Source organism: Argentina anserina, unplaced genomic scaffold (genome assembly GCF_933775445.1).
Source record: "Argentina anserina unplaced genomic scaffold, drPotAnse1.1, whole genome shotgun sequence".
NCBI classification, from domain to species: domain Eukaryota; kingdom Viridiplantae; phylum Streptophyta; class Magnoliopsida; order Rosales; family Rosaceae; genus Argentina; species Argentina anserina.
This window is the reverse complement of record NW_026089536.1, coordinates 5,760-11,718: the sequence shown is the minus strand read 5'-3', so window position 1 is coordinate 11,718 and position 5,959 is coordinate 5,760. Positions and strand designations below refer to the sequence as shown.

The following is a 5,959-nucleotide window of genomic DNA, read 5'->3' as shown; positions in this document are numbered from 1 at the left end:
CCTAAGTATTCTGGTTCCTCAATGGAAGACCCTAATGTTCACCTTAGGGAGTTCTTGGACATTTGCAAGCTCCAATCGATTCATCATCTATCTCAAGAAGGCTTGAGGTTGCTTTTGTTTCCATTTACCCTTAAGGACGATGCTAAACGTTGGTTGTACTCTCTGCCTCCGGGAATCATCACCACATGGGATGAAATGACTAGGAAGTTCTTGAAACAATTCTTCCCTGCTCAACTCACGAAAAGACTAAGAAGGGAGATTCAGAACTTCACTCAAAAGGATGGTGATTCACTCTACGAGGCATGGGAGGAATTTCAAGAACTACAAAGAAAGTGCCCTCACCATGGTATTTCGTTGGATGACTTGGTGCAATTCTTCTATGAAGGACTCGACACCATTAACAAGAGTATGGTGGATTGGGCATGTGGCTGCACATTCATGAACAAGACCAGCCAAGAAGCTTACACCTTGATTGATGACTTGGCAGACAACAATCGTCAATTTAGTTCTAAGGAAAAGAGAGGAAGCAAGAGCCGTGGAGTGTATGACGTTGATACAAGGAATCAAATGGCTACTTTAGAAAGAAAGCTTGATGTTCTAGTTAAGGCATTCAATGGTTCGACCATCAACACTCAAGCGTGTGGCATTTGTTCATTCAAGGACCACACCACCGAGAATTGTCCAAATGGTGCAATAACTGAAGAGGAGTTGAACTTCATGGGGCAACAAAGGCCTAGGTACGATCCTTACTCGAACACATACAATCCTGGACTTAGAGACCATCCCAACTTTCGCTGGAACAACAATGCTCAACCGTCCAATGCTCAAGGTCAAGGACCTCGTCCTTCAGGTTTGTTTGTGCGACCTCAGGTACCTCAAGGTTCTGTTCCATTTAACTCCAATGTTCATGGTTCAAATAATACATCTGCACCTAACTAGGATGAACTTTTGAAGTCCCTTGCTCAAGGGCAACAAAATTTAAACTCTGCTACTCAAGCTTTAGTTACAGGTCAACAAGCTCATTCTAAAGACATAACCGAGCTTAAGAAGCAGATGGGACAAGTGATCGACTTCATGGGTAAGATCCATGAAGGAGGTAAGTTGCCAAGCCAAACCGAGCCAAATCCCAATGTGAAGGCCATGATGACAAGAAGTGGCAGGCTATTAGATGTTCCATTGCAGCCAATCAAGAAGGCCATGCCTTCTAAAGACAAAGAGGCCGAGAATTTCAATGCAAATGACCAAGAGAAGGACCCTGCCTCCTCTGAGGTCAATGATGTCGTGCCTCTTCCCACAAGTGATCATGACGCGCATGACAAAGGTAAGGATCCTAACTCTAGTGGTTTAGTTTCAACTAATGCCCTTCCTCGTGTTCCCTTCCCCAATAGATTTGCAAAGCAAAAGAAGAATGACTCTGATCAAGTCATGCTCGACATTTTCAAAAAGGTGGAAGTGAATATGCCTCTTATTGAATGCATACAACAGAATCCTAGGTATGCTAAGTTTTTGAAAGAATTGTGCACTAATAAGAGGATGACTCGAGAGAAGGAGGTTGTCACAATGAGTGAGACGGTTTCTGCCGTGCTCCAACGGAAGCTACCACCAAAGCTTAAGGATCCAGGGAGTTTTTCTATCCCTTGTACAATCGGAAACATGACATTTGAAAAGATAATGTTAGACTTAGGTGCATCGATCAATGTAATGCCTTACTATATTTATGAGGATCTAGGTCTAGGTGATTTGAAACGAGATAATGTTGTGATTCGATTGGCAGATTGTTCCAACAAAGTCCCTTTGGGCTATGTTGAAGATGTTCTTGTGCATGTTTCGAGCTTGATATTCCCTGCGGACTTCTATGTCCTTGACATGGAGCCAACTGAAGGAGATGACAAGGAGGTCCCTATTCTGTTGGGGCGTCCCTTTATGAGGACTGCAAGAACGAAGATTGATGTGTTTAGTGGATCACTCACCTTTGAGTTCGACGGTGAAGTGATTAGCTTCAACATCTTTGAAGCTATGAGGTATCCCCTTTCGGAATTAAGTGATTGTTTTTCAGTTGACATTCTTGATTCCCTTGCAGATAACTATCTAGATACCTTGGCACATGACGAGTTGGCACTCACCATTGCCCAAGGGGCCGGATTTACAAGTGATGGCTCCAACATTTCTGAGTTGGAAACCAATGATGCCGTGCCATCATTTGTACTAGAGAATGTGGCCTCTCTTGAGGTTTCGCAACGTGAGGTAAGTTATGTCTCTCCTAGTCCAATTCTCTTAACTACTAACAAGAATCTTCCTTCTGTGGTGCAAGCCCCAAAGCTTGATCTTAAGGTTCTTCCGGACCACTTGAAGTATGCGTTTTTGGGAGATGAGGATACATTGCCAGTGATCATTTCCTCTACACTCAACGAGGAACAAGAAGAGAGATTGATTGAAGTGTTAAAGAGACACAAGACAGCAATAGGATGGACCCTAGCCGACATCAAAGGAATCAGCCCTACCATGTGTGTGCACCGAATTTTGCTTGAAGATGGTGCCAAACCAACCAAGGAATGTCAAAGACGCCTTCACCCACCAATGATGCAAGTTGTAAAGGATGAAATCACTAAGTTGCACGATTGTGGCGTGATCTACCCCATCTCGGATAGTAGGTGGATCTCTCCCATTCAAGTTGTGCCAAAGAAGTCAGGAATCACGGTGGTAAAGAACAAAGAGAACGAGTTGGTGCCTCAAAGGACAGTGACCGGTTATAGAGTGTGTATCGACTATAGGAAGCTGAATGCTACAACAAGGAAGGACCATATGCCATTGCCATTTATTGATCAAATGCTTGAGAGGTTAGCTGGTCATTCTTTCTATTGTTTCCTTGATGGATATAGTGGATACAATCAAATTAGTGTTGCGGAAGAAGATCAAGAAAAGACTACGTTCACATGCCCTTTTGGTACGTTTGCTTATCGTCGCATGCCTTTTTGGTTTATGCAACGCTCCAGGTACGTTTCAACGCTGCATGTATCACATTTTCTCTGAGTATATTGGTTCTAAAATTGAAGTTTTCATGGATGATTTTTCTGTTTATGGTGAAAATTTCGAAACATGCCTAGAGAATGTTGAACTTGTGCTCAAACGTTGTGAAGAAACTAACTTGGTTTTGAATTGGGAGAAATGTCATTTCATGGTCACACAAGGCATTGTCTTAGGCCATATTGTTTCATCTAGAGGAATTGAGGTTGATAAATCTAAAATAGATCTTGTGCGTCACTTACCCCTCCCCACAAGTGTGAGGGATGTTCGATCTTTTCTTGGACATGCAGGTTTCTATCGTAGGTTTATGAAGGACTTTTCCAAGATTGCGAGACCAATGAGTTCATTGCTTCAAAAGGACGTTCCCTTTCACTTTGATGATGATTGCAAGCTTGCATTCGAGACTTTGAAGAAGCTCTTAACTTCAGCACCAATCATGGCACCGCCGGATTGGTCCTTGCCATTTGAGTTGATGTGTGATGCCTCCGACTATGCAGTTGGAGCCGTGCTAGGGCAGAGGAAGGACAAGCAGCCCTACGCCATCTATTATGCCTCACGAACACTCAATGATGCTCAACAAAACTACACCACAACCGAAAAAGAACTTCTTGCCGTGATCTTTGCTTTAGATAAGTTTCGTTCTTACTTACTTCAATCCAAAGTTATTGTTTACAATGACCATGCAGCCTTGAAGTACTTAATGATGAAAAAGGATGCCAAACCAAGATTGATTCGATGGATTCTCTTGCTCCAAGAGTTCGATCTCGAGATCAAGGACAAGAAGGGCAGTGACAATGTTGTGGCGGATCACTTGAGTCGTTTGGTGAGAGATGCCGAGCCCTTGGCTATCCAAGAGAGCTTTCCGGATGAGCAACTCTTTCGAGTTGAGGTAAGTGAGCCATGGTATGCAGATATTGTCAATTATCTTGTTTCTAAGCAATTTCCGGATACTTTATCGCATGCTCAAAAGAATAGACTCAAGGCTTTAGCTAAGTATTATGTTTGGGATGAACCATATTTGTGGAAACATTGTGTTGATCAAATCATTAGGAGGTGTGTCCCTGAATCTGAACATCATTCTATACTTACTTTTTGCCATTCTGAATCTTGTGGAGGACATTTTGGTTCACGTAGGACTGCTCTAAAGGTGTTAGAATGTGGTTTCTTTTGGCCTACGATTTTTAACGATGCATATCATTTTTGCATGACTTGTGATAGATGCCAACGCATGGGAAATTTAGGATCTAGGGATCAAATGCCTATGACACCGATTATATATGTTGAAATATTTGATTGTTGGGGCATTGATTTCATGGGACCTTTTCCTAACTCAAATGGTTTCTTGTACATACTCGTTTGTGTTGATTATGTTTCGAAATGGGTGGAAGCAAAAGCCACCCGTACTAATGATTCTCGAGTTGTTGCAGATTTCCTTCGTTCTAACATTTTCTCTAGGTTTGGTATGCCGAGAGTTATCATTAGTGATGGAGGATCTCACTTTTGCAACCGGACCATTGAGGCGTTGTTGAAGAAGTATGGAATCAAGCATAAGGTTGCTACGCCTTATCACCCTCAAACAAGTGGACAAGTGGAGCTATCTAATCGTGAGATCAAGAGAATTTTGGAGAAGTCTGTTGGACCATCACGCAAGGATTGGTCTCAACGATTGGATGATGCTCTTTGGGCCTATAGGACGGCATACAAGACTCCTCTTGGCATGTCACCATTTCGATTAGTCTACGGCAAGGCGTGCCATCTTCCTGTGGAGCTTGAACATCGTGCATGGTGGGCTGTGAAGAATTTTAACATGGACATTGATGAGGCCGGATTGCATAGGAAGTTACAATTGCATGAGCTTGAAGAGATTAGAAATGAGGCCTATGATTCGGCAATGGTTTACAAGGAGAAGACTAAGACATTCCATGACCGCATGATTAGAAAGAAACACTTTGTCGTTGGGCAAAAAGTTCTTTTGTTTAATTCTCGACTTAGATTGTTTCCGGGCAAGCTCCGTTCTAGGTGGCTTGGACCGTTTGTTGTTACTAATACTTTTCCTTCTGGTGCTATTCAGATCAAAAGTATCGTGCATGGAAAGGAATTCACGGTCAATGGACATCGCTTGAAGCCGTACTATGAGAATTTTTTGGAGCATAACGTGGAGGAGACATCTCTCCTTGATCCTACGGCAAGCAAGTGATGCTTTGAAGATAGTCTAGGCTATAGACTCTAAACTTAAGCCAATGAAGGAGCCATCAACGAGTGTTTGCATCCCTTATCTCTTTTTAATTTTTGTTGCTTATCATATTGTACATCGAGGGCAATGTAAGTTTCAAGTGTGGGGTGGGGTATACATCATTCGTTGAATTCTATTGTTTGATGCCTATGTGTTTCAATTTTGTTGTGTTGATTTTTCAATTTCTAGTGTAATTTTTGGTTCTGTTTTTCGATTTTTAAGTTGTTTTGTTTTTGTTTTGAGTCTTAGGTATGCCTTTAACTGTCTAGGATGAGTATGATCTTTGGATGATTGGGTGAAAGATGATCACAAGATTGGAAATTGAACTTAATTTCTATTTGATGGTTAATCGATGTGTAGAGATTGTACGAACATGTAGTAGATGAGGATTTTGAAACTTAGGTACAAAATGAGCATGTTCCTTACTTGTTTAAATTCATGTAACCTATGTGAGTTTCGAGCCATATATGTGCCTTTCTTTGGAGAGTTTATTCTATCGTTTCTTGGCTATATAACCTCATTACATCTATTTTGATCAATTCATATGCCATAGAATTGCAATGAACTAGAGAATGCTAGAACTTACTTTGTGAAACTTCCAAAACTTTTATCATAATATACTCTGATTTTGAAAAGGATTGTTGGATCTTTTTAGGATTCCACCACTTAAACCAAAAAGCCGTATGCCTTATTTGAGCCCTG

General features: G+C 41.6%; 1 non-coding gene across 1 annotated transcript; it reads right to left on the bottom strand.

Moving 5' to 3' along the window:
- Window positions 1-243: 243 nt before the first annotated feature.
- On the bottom strand, window positions 244-350 carry LOC126804960 (small nucleolar RNA R71). Its single transcript, XR_007673817.1, has one exon. It is a non-coding gene; the product is annotated as a small nucleolar RNA R71 (small nucleolar RNA).
- Between the last annotated feature and the right edge of the window lie 5,609 nt (window positions 351-5,959).